Source organism: Gorilla gorilla, chromosome 18, assembly GCF_029281585.2.
Source record: "Gorilla gorilla gorilla isolate KB3781 chromosome 18, NHGRI_mGorGor1-v2.1_pri, whole genome shotgun sequence".
NCBI classification, from domain to species: domain Eukaryota; kingdom Metazoa; phylum Chordata; class Mammalia; order Primates; family Hominidae; genus Gorilla; species Gorilla gorilla.
The window spans coordinates 66,481,161-66,500,518 of NC_073242.2; the positions used below are offsets into that span (position 1 = coordinate 66,481,161).

The 19,358-nt window shown below is 43.0% G+C and overlaps 1 long non-coding RNA gene across 1 annotated transcript; it reads left to right on the forward strand.

Annotated features, from left to right (window-relative positions):
- The first annotated feature begins 333 nt into the window (after positions 1-333).
- Positions 334-18,188, forward strand: LINC02693 (long intergenic non-protein coding RNA 2693). The gene is made up of 2 exons (XR_004068138.3): positions 334-973; positions 16,358-18,188. It is a non-coding gene; the product is annotated as a long intergenic non-protein coding RNA 2693 (long non-coding RNA).
- Positions 18,189-19,358: the final 1,170 nt, after the last annotated feature.

Sequence of the window (19,358 nt, forward strand, 5' to 3'; positions counted from 1 at the left end):
GATGTCAGAGCTAGAAAACAGCTTAGATACGATTTGGATTCAGCGCTGGGCGGGTCCGCCCCCGCCAAGCCCCGCCCCATCCCCTCCCCCCACCTCGCCTCATCCCGCCCACTCCTCCCCGCCCCCTCCGCCCACTCCGCCCCCCACCCCCTGCCCCCTGCATCTCCGCCCGCCCTGCCCCCTGCTCCCTGCCTCTTCGCCCCCCCGCCCCGCCTCCTCCGCCCCTCCCTGTCCCCTCAACCCCGCCCTGCTCCGCCTAGTCCCCTCCGCCCCGCCCCGCCCCCGAGGCATGCGCTGTGCGCCCGGCCGGCGGGGCTGGCTGTTTGAGGACTGCGCGCAGAGCTCCGTGGCCGGTGTCTGAAGTCGTCAGTTTACTGCTTGTAACGAATATAGCGATTGCTGGGAACCTGGAAGTAGAGACTCCTTTCTGCCATCCCTCCGTCCCTCGGGCTGCTGCGAATCCCCCCGCCGACCTCCAGGACCCCGGGCTGACTGAACACCCGCACCGGTCCCGCCGCCCCAGGGCCCGCTACGCACCCGGCATAATGGGAGAAAAATCACGACGGAAAGGCCCAGCCCCTCGCCATGCAGACAGGAAGCTTGACCGCACGTATGATCACCCTTACGCCCCTTGGAGTTTCACCCCCTCTTTGCGGGCTCCAACAGCCTGGGTCAAGGCCTGCTTGTCCTGTGTGGGCCTCTCGGCCGCAAGAACACAGTCCCGAGCCCCGGCGAGCTCGTGGGCCTCCCACCCACCGTGTACAGGCTGCAGTTTACGCCCCAGCACTGCGCCTGAGGGAATATCTGGATCACTTTTCCATTCTGATGACGTCCTGTAGTTCATGGCTGCAGGCTCCTCAAGCCCCAGGTCTGTGCAGAGACTAGCAAAGCAGCAGAATATCCATGCCACAGCTTTCTGGAGCACCCATTTTACTACCAGATTTGGAAGGAACGAAGTTAAGTAATTTCCAACGTAAGTAATTAAAATTTTACGATGAAAAGACTAGAAACTCTTCTGCTGGTGATAACTGTCAGACATATCTGTGCCTGAAATGTCGGACTTTTTCTGACAAAAAAACTGAAAACTTGTTTCCCATTATTTTAAATAGGAAAAATTATAGAGCACAGCAAGTCAATAGAAAAAAACCTACCAATTTCTTAACTCACAGTGTGGCAGTGTGTTTAAGTTGCACTTAAGTTAGGATGTAAAATGCTTAAATGTTGCCACTTGGTCACCCACATTTGATATGGTTGTTAACATGCAGTTGCCTTGGATGCAGTAGCTGTGGCTTGAGACCAGCAACATCACACGTGATCCTCCCCTTTGTCAACACAGCAAAGCTTTTTGAAGTGACTGTCATGATCCTGATGGTCTACCAGTTGTTTCTGGAAGCAACATGTGGCTTTTTCCCGCAAACTATTTAGTTTAAAATGTTGTAATTTTTGAAAGCTTAAACATTATGTCTACAACCATCAGCCAAAAAATTTGAGACAGGTTCTTGCTCTTTTGCCCAAACTGCACCACAAAAGGGGTTCCGGCGATCCACCTGCTTCAGCCTCCCCAGTAGCTGAGACCACAGGTGTGTGCCACCATGCCTGTTAATTTCTAAATTTTTTGTAGAAACTACATCTCCCCACATTGCCCAGGCTTGTCTTGAACTTCTAGACTCAAGCAATTTTCCTGCCTTGGCCTCCCAAAGTGCTAGAATTACAGGTGTGAGTCACCAACCGCACCCAGCCTAAAAAATGTTTTGTGAGATAAATAGCTGCTATACAGTTTAGATATTAAAAACTAAGATGTGTTCTTCCAGGAAAGTAACAATTTCGGTTATATTCTGTGTCACATCCTGTATGATGAAATAGATGGCAAAAAAAAAAATCCCATTTAATTTAAAGACGGAAGCTGTAACTTCAAGTAAATTTGGAGCTGAGGAGTCCTTTCGGACTATGACCCCAGAATTCTGGGGTTCTCTGTACTGATTTTTTGCTAGTGTCCACACACAAGCATTCCTTGATGCTGTGCGGTAAACAAATAGACCTTCTTTAACCCCAGGTTTCTCTCCATTTACCATTCTGTTTCTCTGCTCCATGCAACTACCTCACCTCATGTCCTCTCTTGCATCCACTCTTTTCTAGCTTTCCTCCGGGGTACTTTGCTGAAACGACTTTTACCTCAGTCATTTAGCTGCATTTGACACAGATGATACAATTGAGGAGTTCCACCCTTTCTTCTGGATTTTAGGGACCTTCCCTCCTGGATTCCCTCTTACCTTTATCTTCATCCTCCTGCTCCTCCTCTACCAGATCTCTAGTGATCCTCTCAGAATGATCCCACACAGTCTCATAGCTTTAAATACCATCCATCTGTTGATAACCACTGGGCTTAGGGCCTCTTCCCTGAGGGGAGCACCAAGAGTCATCCCTGACTCTTTTCCCTTCTCCCCCAACCCCCATGCAACCACACAGCAAGTCCTGTGGCTCTTGAGTGCAACCAGCATCCTGATTCACCATCTCCATTTCCACAACCAGTTTCAGTCACCTTCCTCTCCTACTGGTCTACTGCCAAGAATCCTCCCTCCCTGCATCCTGTCTTGCCCTGCTACAGTCCAGCCTCCACTCAAGCATCCAGAGTGATCTCTTGAAAATGTTAAAACATGATATAGGCATACCCCACCCCTGTGTAAACCCTGCCACTGTCTACTGTTGCAGTAGAATAAAAGCTCAGAAAACCTGGTGCCTGCCTTTTCAGCCTCATCTCCTACCCTTGCTTGTTCTTGCTATGTGGGTCAGATTTTCTGGTCTCCAGAGCTGGAAACAATCTTAACTGACAGACGTTAGATCATAGACTCTATCTACAGCATAAGGCATGGAAGGAAAAGTCTGAGAGAATAAAGGGCTAGAAAAGTTTGTTTAAAAAAAAATAAAAAGCACAGGAAACTGGAAACATAACTAACCTGTATGTATATACTTAAAAGAACATGGTAACAAAATGAACTCTTTAGAAACTGAGCCAACAGACTTGCAAACAAATAGAAATACCTTTGGTCCTACTCTGAAAACAAGAAGAATCCTTAGTGAGTATACAAGAACAAAAATTGTACACATTTCTGGGTCATAATGCAGTAAAACTAGAAATAATCAAAAGAGAATTTAAAGATGTTCAGCTTCCTGAAAATGTTAAATTATCCTTTTAAACAAATTAATGCCTACGTCAGGGTGCAAATCCAAGACACAAATACCTTGCCTATAAAAATATATTTTTGCAAACAACAGTGTATCGGGATGTAAGGAGAGAGCTCACTGACTCAGAAGCTCCCAGAGTGACCAGATGTGTTCATGGGAACCGGAGCACTGCCCTGGAGTCATTTGACATCACCTTATTACAAATAGGAACAGCCATGCTGGGAGATGCTCAGATGCCAGTAATAAGTCAGAGGATTCCCTCCTGAACAGGACCTCCCATTCCTCTTTGGCACAGGGTTCCAGGCAGTGACCACAAATCCATCGGTGAGGGCTTACAAGATCAACCTGCCCTCAGGCAGTGGAGTGGAAACTGGCACTAGCAGCTACAGTGTAAAAAATGAATGGCCTCTAAGAATATGTCATCTGCCCCATGCAAAGACTCTGGATCCCAGAAGTCCTCCTGGTGAGGACTCGGAGCCAGACAACTTCATTTCCTGTCACCTGGGCTGCTCTCCCTCTGACAGCTATGGAAATTGGTGAAGCACAGGAATGTATTGGAAATGGCAATGATGTGCCATGCCAATGTGTGGAAGTATACAACTTAAGTAATATTTTAAAAACAGAACACACAACAGTTTGCACAGTCCGACCAAAGCTCTGTCATGTATGTTTCTAAACAAGTTTGGAAGAGAATTTTGAAATGGCTGAAATTTTTTTATAAAGCTCATGGTTTTAGTTGGTTTAAATGTAAAAGCATACACTTAGAAACAAGTTAGTATGTAAAAATTTTTAATCTTAGCTATCTGGAAGCTTCAAATACATAGAATGAAGCATTTCCCAAAGGTCTCTGTAACTTGAATTTTACCGTAGTTTGAAAACTCTTGCCCAGCATAATGGCTAACACTGGTAATCCCAGCACTTTAGGAGGTTAAGGTGGGCAGATCACTTGAGCTAGGAGTTAGTGACCAGCCTGGGCAACATAGTGAAAACCCATCTCTACAAAAAATTTAAAAATTATTTGGGAGTGGTGGCACTGCCGATAGACACAGCTACTCAGGAGGCTGAGGTGGGAGGATCCTTGAGCCTGGGAGGTCTAGGCTGCAGTGAGCCGTGATTGCACCAGTGTACTTCAGCCTGGGCAACAGTGCCAGACCCCGCCCCCTCCCCTAAAAGAAAGAAAAGTATTAGTTCATAGTGCAGTTGATGAAATAATGTACATCCACAAAGAAAGGAGCAATCATAATATGTATATAATTACTCAGTATTAAAATATTGTGTATAGTATTATATATATTGAATACCTATAATGAATGGGGCACTGCTTTAAGCACTTTATACTCATTATGCCACAAGAATTCTCTCTCCAGCAGGTGTTAGTATATTCAATTTAAAGGCTAGTAAGCAATATATAGAATTGAATGAGAAACTACTTAAAACATAGAAGGCTCTCGAAAATACAATGTGGAATGAGTAATGCAAGTTACAGAGATACACAGCACATTTATAGAAAGTGTAAAAACTTATGAAGTTAAACAGTATATTATTTAGAGAAACAATATATTATTTAGAGATATTATTATGTAATAAAAGTATAATGAAAGTCAGGGAAATAATACTTTTTGTAAAGCTTCAGATGAATGATTGTCCCAGATGGGGTTACATTTCAGAAGGGCCAACCATGCAGACGGCTTCAAATGTTGTGGTGTAGGTGATGGGTACAATGTATTTATTTTACTTTTATGTGAGTCTGTGTATGTGTGTGTGTCTGTGTAATTTTGTATGTGTAAAATAGTTCGTAATATTTTTTTTTTTTTGAGTTGGGATGTTTCTCTGTCTCCCAGGCTGGATTGCAGTAGCACGATCACGGCTCACTGCAGCCTTCACCTCTCAGGCTCAAGTGATCCTCCCACATCAGCCTCCTGAGTACCTAGGACTACAAGTGCACACCACCATGCTTGGCTAAATTTTTTAAATCTTTTGTAGAGATGGGGTCTCACTCTATTGTCCAGGCTGGTCTTGAACTCCTGGCCTCAAACAGTCCTCCGGCCTCAGCCCCCCCAAGTGCTGGTATTACAGGGTAAGTTGCTGTGCCCAGCCTAATTTTTTTTTATTTTTAAACAGCTTTATTGAGGAAAAATTCACATACCTTATGATCTGCTAGGGTTTAGTGTAATCACAGATATGTGCAACCAAAACCATGGTTAAGTTTACAACATTTTTATTAGTCCTGTACCTTTTAGCTATCACCCTGTTCCCCCCACCCCCTACCCCAGCTGTAAGCAACCACAGATCTAGTTTCCATCTCAATAGATTTGTCTTCTCTGGGCATTTCATATAAATTGATCCATATAAGTGTTTTTTCATGTCTGGCTTCTTCACATTTGTCTCGTTACAGAAGGTGCCTGAATTTTTCCACAACTGGGAATACTAAGCTGTGGGGTGAATTTTTGGTTCCCAAGTGAATGTGAATGAGGAAGAGTGGAAGGAGAGTTCTTTTACTGAAGGAATGGGACAAGAACCAATGAAAGAAAGAGATCCAGCAGGAGGGGAGGGAGGAAGCGGGGTGGAGAGCTGCTTGAAGCAGATGAACAGAGCTCCGGGCCATGACAGCAGAAGAGAAGGTGCAGTGCAGCGGGGTGCAGGTCCTGAGGGGGAGGGAGGGGGAATGTGGAAAACAGCAGGTCATAAACTCTGAATTCCAGCTGGTGGAGCTGTGGGTCCCAGGGGCCTGGTTATTCCCTCACAGGCAGGAGCTGGAAAGTGGGGCTCTGCTTAGGTCCAGGAAGGAAGTGGGTGCACAGGTGGTGTGGACATGTGCATGGAAGCCCACAATGTGAGGTCAGAACTTCAGGGAGAACCTGCATTTGGGCTCCAAGCTGGTTGGAAGTATTCTTTCATTCAGCAGCCTTCTCATTAAGTGCCTGCTGTGTGACAGACACTGTAGAGCACAGAGATGCAATCTTACCTGTCCCAGCCTTCCAGGCACCGGGGGTGCCACGTGCTTTCAAACAACCAGCTCTCATGTTTCATAGAGCAAGAGCTCACTCACTACCACTGGGAGAGCACCAGGCCATTCCTTCCAAGGACTTGCCTGGAAGGCTGGGACATGGTTATTTTCCATCTCCCCACGGTTCATGGAACTGTATTCTGCATAGAATGGCAAAGTACAACTATCATTGATTAGTAATTGAAGAAACAAAGATTTTACCTTCATGTTTTTTACAAAATGCAATATCTGAGATGTGGCATTCTATATCTTTGGCTTCTTTAATGTTAGCTATACAGACAAAATAGAAAATGAAAAAAATTTCCAATATTAAATATTCACATTGATGTCTGTATTAGTCTATTGTGTGTTGCTATAAAAGAATACCTGAGGCTGGGTAATTTATGAAGAAAAGAGATTTATTTGGCTTATGATTCTGCAGGCTGTACCAGCCTGACATCACCATTTGTTTCTGGTGAGGACCCTAGGAAGCCTCCAGTCATGGTGGAAGGGGAAGTGGGGCAAGGAAGAAAGGAGGTGGGGTGCCACGTGCTTTCCAACAACCAGCTCTCATGTTTCATAGAGCAAGAACTCACTACCACTGGGACAGCACCAAGCCATTCCTGAAGGATCTGCCCTCAAAGACCCAAACACCTCTCAGTAGGCCCCGCTTTCAACATTGGGAATCAAATTTCTTTCTTCTTTCTTTTTTTTGAGATGGTGTTTCGCTCTGTCGCCCAGGCTGGAGTGCAGTGGCATGATCTCAGCTCACTGCAAGCTCTGCCTCCCGGGTTCATGCCATTCTTCTGCCTCAGCCTCCTGAGTAGCTGGGACTACAGGTGCCCACCACCACGTCCGGCTAATTTTTTGTATTTTTAGTAGAGACGGGGTTTCACCGTGTTAACCAGGATGGTCTCGATCTCCTGACCTTGTGATCCGCCTGACCCGGCCTCCCAAAGTGCTGGGATTACAGGCTTGCACCACCGCACCCATCCTAGGCCGCACTTTCAACACTGGGAATCAAATTTCTTTCTTCTGTTTTGTTTTGTTAAAGAGATAATCTCACTCTGTCACCCAGGGTGGAGTGAAGTAGTGCAGTTATAGATCACTATAGAAGCCATGGCTGAGCTGAGCCATAGCTTACTGTGGCATCCAACTCCTGGAGCTCCAGAGGTCCTCCCACCTCAGCCTCCTGAGTAGCTGGGATAACAGGCTTAATCCACCATGCCCAACTAAGTTTTTAATTTTTTGTAGAGACAGGGTCTCACTAGGAGGTCAAATTTCAACATGAGACCTGGAGGGGACAAATATTCAAACTGTATCAATGTCAACATTTTTTTTTTTTCCTCATAAAGAGTATCTATGTGTTAGGAACTTACATGTTTAAAAAGTGGTGGGGGGGAAGAAATATATAATAAGGGACACACACTTTATAATTTCCTCACATTTTAAATTACTCCAATAACTAATACATAGATGGATTTATGGGTCTGGAATTTTTTCAGTGAGACATTTGTTTATAATTAAAATGTGGATTTTATCTCCTTATTCCTTTTTAATTCAGTCCCAGGCCTGAGCCACCATCAAAACCTTCCTACATTGAAGCTGGGGTTTTTCCCTGAAAATGTTGCTTGTTAGGAAAAAAGGAGGCAGTTGCCTTGAGCCAGCTGACCTTGGCCGCCATGCCGCTCTCACAGAGGAGTGTTATTCAGTGGGAAGTTTTGCTCACTGCATGGCACCACAGCCCCTCAGCCATGAACTCAGCAAACACTGTCCCATTTTACCCCCAGTAACAAGCACGGGGGCACCATCACAGGCTAGTACTCAGTGTGAACTAAGTCTTGGGAACTTACTGGAATTGTTGGAAGATATGTCCCTTTTTAGTAATGCACATGGCTGTAAATATTAGGTACAATTTGATTTCAGACTGAATTCATCATGTGTTTTGGCTCAGCTGTGGCCTGCATATGGTGTTGCTGATATAGAAGTGAAAATGCTGGTGAGCCACAGAAAGAAAAATCCTGTGTTTTCTGAAAGCTTCAAATACCTTTGGCCTTGTTCCTTAATCACCTGGGAGGAAGAGAACCTACAAAAACTGGAAACGCAGTGGCCAGCAACCAGCCCTTGAGAGGCTTGCTGGGCTGTGAGGGTCTGGAGGAGGAAGAAGCTCTGCATTGTTTCGGCAGCCCCCATGCAAAACAGTGTTGAATTCCGCGTAATATTGAAATGAATGTATTTTATTGTAATGTTAAATCTTAAATTTTTTTTATTAAGTCCTTTGTTCACACATGGAAACAACAAAATGACAAATTATTTAAAATTTTCAGATTTTATAACCTTCCTGTCCTCTAGCAAAAAAAAAAAAAGAAAGAAATTTGATTCCCAATGTTGAAAGTGGGGCCTAGTGAGAGGTGTTTGGGTCTTGGGGACAGATCCTTCAGGATTGGCTTGGTGCTGTCCCAGTGGTAATGAGTGAGTTCTTGCTCTATGGAACATGAGAGCTGGTTGTTGTGAAAGCTCGTGGCACCCCACCTCCTTTCTTCCTTGCTCCACTTCCCCTTCCACCATGACTGGAGGCAGCCTTAGCTTCAGAAGGGAGGCAGTCCTTTAAGACATCCGTGTCCAATATAAACAGAATATGAGCTATGCCTGCCTATAGTTTTAAATTTTCTACTAGCCAGGTTAAGGAAACTAAAGAGAAACAGGTGGAATTTATTTATAATAATATAATTTATTGGACCCAATGTATCCAAAATATCATTTTAATGTGTGATCAGTATAAAATTATTAATGAAACATTTTACATTTCTTTGTCCTAAATCTTTAAAACTCACTCCATATTTTACACTTCTAGCATATCTCAGTTCAAAGCAGCCAGATTCCAGATGTTCTGAGGGCTCTGACTCCCTGAACTCAGGAAGGTGAAGGGCCTGAACCCCACTTCTCTGCCAGGAGCGAGGGAGCTCCCCCTCCCTACCCACATCTCTTCTCAGTCCCAAAGGAAGAGAGAATGCCCTGAGAGAGCAGGGGCTGCCAGCAGGAGGTGGCCACAGGTAGGCCACTGCTGCCCATCTGCTGCTTGGTGGGGCCATTCTCCCCTCCAGAGATCAGAGGACAGCAGGGTCCCAGGAGGTGGGACCTGTCCACATTCTTGACCTCCAGAGTTGAGATTTGGAGGGAATAGATTCCAGACAAACGCCTTACTTTGCTATTTGGCCTTTGCCCTAGTGGTCAGGCTGTCATCTATTTCCTCCTGTGTTGTGTGATACTGTGTGAGTTTTAAGCACATACATGTCTACATGCATTTCTTTATAATTCAATGGACCCAACTAATAATAAGGGGAAAAGGAATTCAGTACCTAGACGGTCCCTATAGAGTGCCAGCTAACTTGTAATCAGCATGTCGTTAATCCTGGCATCCTGTCAGCTCTGGGTGTGTTAGTTAGCTGTTACTGTGTAATGAGCCATCCCAAAACTTATTTAGCTCATGATTGAGCAAGTCAGCAATTTATGGCAGGCTCCTGCCATAAATTAATTGCTATACCTATAAAACCTGCTGTACCTTTATAGGGTATAGCAATTTTCATGTGTGTGTATGGGAGAAGGGGGTCAGCTGCTGGTGACCAGGCAGCTCTGCTGTTGAGAGTGAGTTGGCTGTGGACTGGGCAACTTTGGTTCTCTTCCCCAAAGTGTTTCATCCTCCAGCAGGCTAACTTGGGCTTGTTGTCACGGAGATGGCAGGGTTCTGAAAGAAGAGGAAGAAGCATTCAAGACCTTTTGAGACTGGGCCCAAAACTGCCAGCTGAATCCAAGTCTTGGGAAACAGATTCTAACTCTGGATGGGAGCAGCTGTAAAAGCACATTGCAAAGGGTGTAGACACAGAGAAGGATGAAGAAACACGTATAAAGCACTCCACATGTTTGGAAATTCTTTTCATCCCATTTTGGTATTTGTAGGCTATTACTGGTCTTCAACACAGACTAAATCAAAATGCTGTGCCCAAAACAACCTCTTACTCTGAAAGCAACTGATGTATAGATCTGCTGAAAAGACATTTCCTCCTGCTGCAATTTAGTCAAGCAGCTGAGCATGTCTTGAAGCTGTCCTTTGATTTTAACAGGGCAGAGCTGTTTTCTAAGACTGCCCACCACCCCTCCCCACAAAGGTGAGATGCTGCAATGAGGCAAATCCCCACAGCACACAAGGAAATCAGGCACAGCTAAGGTTCTCACCCCTGGTGCACCTTACAATCACCTGGGTGGCAGGGGGCTTTTAAAGTTCCCAAAACCCAAGTTGCAACAGACCAGTGAAATCAGAATCCCTGGGGTAGGATCCAGACATCCTTGCTGTTTAAAGCTCTCCAACTGGTTACAATGTGTGGCCAGAATTGAGAACCACAGCGTGAAACCAACGTCTTTTGATGAACTAGTAGCAAATGGTTTCTCAAATGAATGTGAATTCTTTGCTGCCAAGCTGTAGCCTTTCAGTCTTACTTGCGTTATTTACGTTATTTATGTACTATCTTTTGCAGGACTTGAGCTCTGCTCCTCGTTTTGTTTCTGAATCCACTCACTTTCACAAGTACTGAGTGCATATGATATGCAGAGCACTGTGCTAGTTATTGTGGCCTTGGTTTGGGGAGGACTTTGCTGGGAAATAAAATCACATTGTCAGAAATAAGAGTCTTACTACTTACCAAATTGAGGCAAAAATGAGAAGACCTAGGGGGTCTCACCCAAGGGTTAGGACACTAATAGATACATCAGAATATTACAGTTCATCTGGTGATGCTGTGAGTGGAAGTGTCCCACTTTGAAACAAAAAACACTGCTGTAACTCTGAGATACTAAGTTATATGTGCAAATATGTGGTATTTAAATATTTTGTTGATATATAACATGCACATAGAAATATGTGCATAAAGCATTTACTTAAGCTCAATGTATATTATGACAAAATTAATACATGTGGGTAACCAAGAAATTGAAGCAGCCTCACTCATGTGGCCCACAAGTGCTTTCTCCCTCCCTCCTCTTCAAATGTACCAGTGTCTTAACAGCTGACATTATAGATCAGTTTTGTCTTTCCGTGCAAGTCTTTTCATTACAGAAAAATTTAAATATATAAAAAATGAACAAAATTGTATAATAGAGCCGTGACCCAGCTTCAACAGGTAATAATCATGTGCCATTTTTGTTTCTTCTGTACCTCAGCCCTTTCCCTACTACCCCTCACTTTATTTATTTTTTTAGTTCTTTTTTGGTGAGGTAAGATACACATGCATTGAAAGGCACAAATCTTAATTGTACAGCTTTGAAAAATAAATAAACCCATATAACCTTCACCTCTTTTCAGAATGGAATATTTCCATCATCCCCAGAAAACACCCTCATGCTCATTCCTAGGCAATTTTTAACTCCCCCAGAGGAAAGTACGGTTGTGGCAGTTTTTTAACCGTAAGTTCATTTTGCTTGAAATCATACAATATACATTTTTATGTCCAGCTGTCTCAGCATAATATTTGTGAGACACCTCCATAGTGTGTGTTTTAGTAGTTTGTTGCTTTGTATTGCTGAATAGTATTCTGTTGTATGAATGCACTGTGGTTTGTTCATACATTTCTCTGTTGATGAATATTTGGGTTATTTCCTATTTTGGGCTATCATAATAGTAAAGATCTATGAACATTCTTATACAAGTACTTTTTTGTATTGTTTTATTCCTTTATTAACATTGAAGTGACATATTTTTTCAGTTTTTAGCAGCTGCTGCAAGGATTACAATGTGCATCATTAACATTCTCACAGTCTAGAGTTAATATTGTACTATTACAGTGAGTGTAAAATAGAAAAACTTGCTACAGAATGGCACCATTTATCTCTCATCCTTTGTGCTGTTGTTGCCATAAATTTTACATCTGCACATGTCATAAACCCCACAACACAGTGTTATATTTGCTTTAGTCATAGATCTTTAGGTGAAATTAAGAGGAAAAAAAAGAAAAATATATAATAAATATTTGGAGGGAGATGTTTTGAGGCCACAGAGACATACTGTTTTTTCATCCACAATTTTTGCATTCGTTGATGACTCTTTCCTGCAGTAATGATTACTGTGGTGTTCCAGTGGTAGTTTTCTATTTGTGCTCCTTCAACATTTATTAGTTGGAATTCTTGTGCAAGGAAGATTTGTCTTTCCTTCCTGATTTATTTAATCTTTTCTGTATCAGTATGGACTTGTGGATATTAATTATATGTTCTTGGTTACAACTTAATGCTGTCATAATTGTTTGCCACTCACATTGTTCCATCTTGAGTCATAGAGAGCTCTTCCAGGTTGGCTTTTTTTTGACATGTCCCCACCCTTTTATGTTTTTTAAAAGCACTTTCTTATTTTCTGGCACTGCAAGTTGCTCTAGTCTCATCTTGTGTTTTTCATGGCATGCCTAGAATTAGTCATTTCTTCAAGAAGCCTTGGTTTCTTTTATAGGAGAATGGTATTTAGAAACCAGGATCTGGGTACTGGGTGTGCTCATTAATACTGGTATATCACTGCTTTGAGGCCCTCTCAGCATAGTTTGGAAACACGTGAATGTTTCCAAACATGTATGCATGAATACAAACTCAGCATCTACCTATCTACATCTGTCCATCTAAACAGATACATTAAAATAGACATGGGTTCATACTGACATTTCTAACTCCAGTCCAGCACCTTAGGGTTTATTCTAGCATTCTCCCTTTGTTTATTTATAACTCTTTCACCTACAGAGAGAAACTGGGCTCTAATTCTCTAAAATATATTTGCTAACATGGAAAATCATTTCAGAATTGCTAACCCATACCCTGAAACAAATTTGCCAACCAGAATACAGTATGTTTGTGTGCAGTTCTTGAGTCTTAGAGTATGCAGTCAAAACAGTATTTTCCAAGGTTACTTACATGAAGATTTTCTTCCACCACACTCTTCAATATGGGTTAGTCATAATTTTTAATTCAGTAAGATTCATTTGTCACCAACTGCATTCCATCTGACCTGCCCACCATCTTTGTTGACTTTTAAATTTACATAGACTAAAACTCATTCTTTGTAACATAGCGTTTCATGAGTTTTGACAACTGTATAGAGTTATACATTCATGTTCACAGTAACACAACTGTCTCATCACCTCTAAAATTCTCTATTGTTGACACCTCTTTGTAGTCAACCCCTTCCCCAACCGCATTCTTTGGCAACCACTAATCATTTTCTATCCCTACAATACTGCCTTTTCTAAAATATCATATAAATAGGATTATAGAACATATACAACACAGATGAATCAATTGGGTTGTTTGTTGTTGTTGAGTTGTCAAGAATCGCTTGGCAATATATGTGAGAGTTTATTTTGGGGCTCTCTAGTCTATTCTGTTGGTCTATATGTCTGTCTTTATGCCAGCACCACATTGTTTTGATTTCTGTAGCTTTGTACTAAGTTTTGAAATCAGGAAGTATGAGTCCTCCAACATTGTTCTTTTTCAGGATTGTTTGGACTATTCTGGATCCTGAAATTTTATATAAATTTTAGGATGAATTTTTCTGTTTTGCACAGGACATCATTGGGATTTTTACATTCTTGGTTTAGTTAGTTCCTAAGTATTTTATTCTTTTTGATGCTATTGTAAATAGAATCTTCTTAATTTCCTTTTCAGATTATTCATTATTAGTATTTAGAAACACAGCTGATTTTTGTGCACCGATTTTGTACCCTACCATTCAGCTGAATTTGTTTATTCTAACAGGTGTGTGTGTGTGTGTGTGTGTGTGTGTATGTAATCTTTAGGGTTTTGTACATCTAAGATCATATCTTCTGCAAACAAATATAATTTTACCTCTTTCTTTTCAGTTTGGAGGCCATTTGTTTCTTCTTCTTGACTAATTGTTCTGGCTAGAACTTCCAAGCCATTTTGAATAGAAGTGGTGAAAGCAGGTCTCCTTGCTCTGTTCCTATCTTAGTAGAAAACCTGTCAGTCTTTCACTATTAAGTATGATGTTAGTGTGTGTTTTTCATATATGGTCTTTATTATATTGAGGTAGCTCCCATCCCCTCTGCATTTGCTGAGTGTTTTTTCATGGAAGGGTGTTTAAATTTTGTCAGATGCTTTTTCTACATCAGTTGAGATAATCATGTGATTTACCACTCCATTCTCCTAATGCAGTGATGTTTGAATGTTCAACCATCCTTGCATTCCAGGAATAAATTCTACTTGGTCATAGTGTATAATTATTTTAATATGCTGCTGAATTTAGTTTGTTGGTATTTTGTTGAGGATTTCTGCATTGATATGCATCAGGGAAGTGATACGTGTCTCTAGTTTTCTTGTCTGCTTTTTTTCTGACTTTGGTATCAGGGTAATGCTGACCTCATAGAAAGAGTTTAGAAATGTTCTCCGATTTTCAGTTTTTTAGAAGAGTTGGATTAGTGTTATTTAAATGTTTGATAAGATTCACCAGTGAAGCCATCTGATTCAGGGCCTTTCTTTGTCAGAAAGTTTTTGATGACTGATTCAGTCTTCTTAGTAGTTATGGGGTGTATTCTAATTTTCTGTTTTTTCATGATTCAGTCCTGGTAGGTTTTGTATACCTAAGAACTTGTCTATTTTATCTTGACTGTCCTATTTGTTGGCAAACAGTTGTTTATAATACACCTCTTATAATTCTTTATTTCTGTAGAATTCTTAATAATGTCCCACTTTTATTTTTGGCTTTGAGTCTCTTTTTCTTAGTCAATCTAGCTAAAGTTTTGTCAGTTTTGTTCACCTTTTAAAAAACCAACTTTTGGTTTTGTTTATTTACTGATAAGGAGGGATTTATTTCTGTCATATACTGTTGGTTGTTTATATGCCTTATAGCTTTTTTGTTCTTCATTTCCTGCATACTGTCTTCTTTTGTATCTAATTGATTTTTAGTAACGAAATGTTTTCATTTCCTAATTTCCTTTTGTATATGTTGTAGTGTGTGTGTGTGTGTGTGTGTGTATGTGTGTGTGTGTGTACCACCATGGGATTACATTTAACTTGCAAGTTTATTCATTTTATTCAACTGTATATACATACTGTAATTTATTTATCCATTCTACCCTTGATGGTCCTTTGGATTTTTTTTAATTCTCGGACTTCTTTTCAGAGCAGTTTTAGATTTACATGAAAAATGAGTGGAAAGTACAGGGAGTTCTCATATATCTAGTCTCCTGCCCACATGCCCTGTTGTTACCCTTACAGTCTTGCCTTGTGGTACATTTGTTACAGTTGATGAACAATGTAGAAACATTATTATTAACTAAAATTCATTAGAGGTCACTCTTTGTGTTGTACCTTCTATAATTTTGAGAAATGTGTAATGATATGACATGTATCCATCATTAATGCCGCATACAGAATAGTTTCACTGTCTTAAAATATCGCTTGTGCCTCAGCTACTTGTCCTTTCTTTCACCCTCCCCCTCCCACAGCCCTGGCAACTACTGCTCTCTTTACTGTTTCCATAGTTTTGCCTTTTACAGAATATAGTATGGTTGGAATTCTATGGTACATAGCATTCAAGTGGGCTCCTTTCACTTACCAATATGAATTTAAGTTTCCTGCGTGTCTTTTCATGGCTTGTTAACTCAGTTTTAAATAAAGGAATAATAGTTCATTGTGTGAATCCACAACAGTTTATCCATTCACCTATTGAAAGGCATCTTGATTGCCTCCAAGTTTTAGCAGTTATGAATAAAGCTGTCATAAACATTTACATGGAAGTTTTTGTGTGGATATAAGTTGTCAGCTTACATATGATAAATGTATACTTAGCTTTATAAGGAACTGCCAGGCCAGACACTGACTCATGCCTGTAATCCCAGCACTTTGGGAGGTTGAGGTGGAAGGATTGCTTGAGCCCAGGAGTTCATGACCAGCCTGGGCAATATAATGAGACCTCATCTCTACAAAATAAATTTAAAAATGAACCACGTGTGGTGGTGCCTGTTGGTGTTAATATCATTGTTATGCAACCTGCTCTAGGAAATGATGATCCTGTGTTCTCTAAGATGAACCTAATGAGAACCACTCAAGTCAGTAGTCACAACCTATCATTAGCAGAAGCTCAGAAAATAAGATGTCAAATGCTTGGCCATTAAGTTTTCTTATCTTTGTTTATTTCTACAGAATCATCTCCCCTCCCCCACAAACATGAAAGAAAAGACAAGAGAAGCACCCCAGAAGAGGAGGGGAGAAGTTCCCCAGAAAAAATCATCCAGTCTCTGAAATTTGCCCAGGTGGCACAGACCAGCCAGCCTCTCCTCTGGTTGCCCAGCCGGCTACAGGTTGTCATTTTACCTTCTGCCCAGCATGCTTTTGAGTGTGCAGAAGGGCTGCATGCCCTCTTCTTTGAAAACCTGTTGAGCAAATGCCTCCGCATTTTATGCACCTTCAACCTCCACAGCCAAAGGCCCCTAAGACCAAACATGCTGTGCACACACAGCAGCTCTTTGTGTCCCGCTCCTGGCCGATCTCCTGCATCATCTCGTTGAGCTTCATTGAACTCCGCAGTCTGCATGCTCTGTGGAACTCAGGGTCTTCATTTTGCATGGGACTCAGGGTCTTCATTTTCCATGGAACTCAAAGTCTTCTTGCTCTGTGGAACTCAGGGCCTTTGTGCTCCATGGAACTTGGGGTCTGTGTGATTCATGGACCTCAGAGTCCTTGTGCTCTGTGGTACTCAGGGTCTGCGTGCTCTGTGGAACTTGGGGTCTGCATGCTCCGTGGAAAGCACTAGGATGCACTTGACCCCCAACACCCACACATACATCCTTCATTTTATTCCTGGCCCTCACCTGTCCACCCTGTGAGGCTTCTTCACCCCCACTCTCCTTTGAGCTCATGCCGGGTCTTTCGGACTGGCCTGAAGCATGGGTGTTGGTAGGAGGGAGTGGCTGAGGTCATGCCTTCAGGCAAATTCTGCTAGTGTCGCAACTGATGGAGCTGCCTGGGGAGGATGTTTCCTTGGAGGGTGCGCCCTGGCAGCCACTGGCTTCTTATGGTGCCTGCACTGCTGCTGCTGCCATGGGGGCGCCACAGGGCCACACTGGGGGCTGTTCTGGAATTGGTGGTTTTCATTTCCAGGTTAGGTAGGGACTGGCAGGCACCTTGGCTGTCCTTGTGGCTTCTGTCCTGACCCTGGTCCTCCCCAGGCTGCTGATTTTCTGGGCTGCTGCTCTTCCAGGAGGAATTAAAGGTGGGAATGGCTGAAACCTCAGCTTTGGATTCACAGAGACCCTAGGCTGTGTCATGCATAAAGGGAAAGGATTGCAGATGGTGGTGGGATCAGCCAAAGGCAGGGGCTTCACTGTGATGCTGGAGCCCTCCATGCTGGGATGTTTGCATACAGCCCAGGTTCAGTTCGGTGGCCCATCAGCGAGTCCTGGATCTGGTCTCACTCGCAAGCCATGTAAAACGTGAGCTCAGTTTGCCAGGACTCTTGGGGTTAGGGAGAGCTCAGCGTCAGGGCAGCTCTGGTTCCTTCTCATGCTGAAACTCTGCTGGTGTTCCTCCATGGGGCCCTTGTGGGTTTTTCTGAGGTGCCCCTCTTGCTGGAGTTGAGGATGAGAAATGTTTTCAGTGGGTTTGCACCCTCCACACATATGTAAGAGGTGTTGTGTTTCATTCCTGTCAGTATCCATTGCTGCAGCTTCCTGAAGTTGTGTCCGTTAAAAGGCAGGGACCCGGTGTCCAGGCTACAGAGGGTGACTCCAGGTTCCACAACACCACTGTGGACCAGTGTGCCTTTGGCCTTAGGAGAGTTCCCAGATCGCACAAGGGGGCTGCCCCAGAGGGTGTTCAGCTTGTTGCCAACAGTTGCTGAAGTCAAAGTCTGCAACCTTGATGTTCAGGTCAAGCAGCCAGAAACAGGTGTTCTGGTTTTAGGTCCCTGTGGACAATGCCATTCTCTGCTTCCCAGGCTACTGATGTCCTGGGTTGCTCCTCTTATGGTAGAAGCTCAAGATTGAATGGCTGGAGCTCAGCTGCCTCCAGTTAGAGCCTGGGCTCTGTATTGCAGACATGACCCGGCAGAATTCCTCATGGACCCCTTTTGTCGTGGGTGCAACTGCTGGGGCAGGGTTGTCGTGGGTAGTAAAGGTATTTACCAAGACAGCTGTGAGTAAAGAAAGGCAAATTTATTACAGAAACTATGAAAATACATTGCAAGAATGCAACATGCAGCACAGCAGAGAAGGGGCTGTCTGCAAAGATAAAGGGCTGGAGGGAAGTTTTCTAAGGTTGTGCTGGACGGGGCTCTGTGCAGGTGAGCTTGTCCTATATGCTAAAAATATGTTGGAATAATTTTAACTGCCAGGCCTCTCCTCTTCTGGTGCCCGAGGGAAATGCCCTGCTGCTTTTAGCTGTCTTGTAACCCACACGCCTTTTCATTTCTGAAGTTGCAAGATAACGGCTGTGGTTTTTCACACAAAAGGGTTGCAGACTGTGTTAGGTCCCTGTTCCGCCAACCTGGCTCTTTCCCAGTTTCAGTTAACTTAGTGGTTTACTGGAGCCCCACACCTTTCTCTTTCACATGGCCATGATCCAGGAGGTAATCCTTCATCTCCCCTCCACTAGAGTGCTCCATGGCCAGGGGTAATCCTCACCTCTCCTCCGCTAGAGTGCTCCATGGCCAGGGGTAATCCTCACCTCTCCTCCGCTAGAGTGCTCCATGGCCAGGCAGTGTTTCCTGGGTCCAGAGCACCTCAAACAATTTCAGTGTTGTGGTGATGCAGGGCCTTCACCATACAGACTTGGCAGCATAGTCTAGAGGCTGGAGGGGCTCTGTGACTCCCATTAATGACAGTCACTGCCACGGTTTCCCCAAGCAGGATGTGCTGGGAGAACAGCTCCATGTTGGCTTAGCAGAATGTTATTTTGGGTAGCTCAAAAAGAGAGGGAACAGGGCTTCTCTAGATTATTTTAGGGAACAAGCTATTATTTGAATGTTAATTTAAGACTATTAATTAAAAATGTAAGGCCCAAGAAACTTCAGTTAGGAAGAATGAATAAATTGAATAAATAGTGTTAAACTTTATGCTTCTTTCAACAAATATTTTCTGCTCCTCTCTATGAGTCAGGCACTGTGCTAGATACCATAACATAGAAACATAGCGTCTATCCAATATGG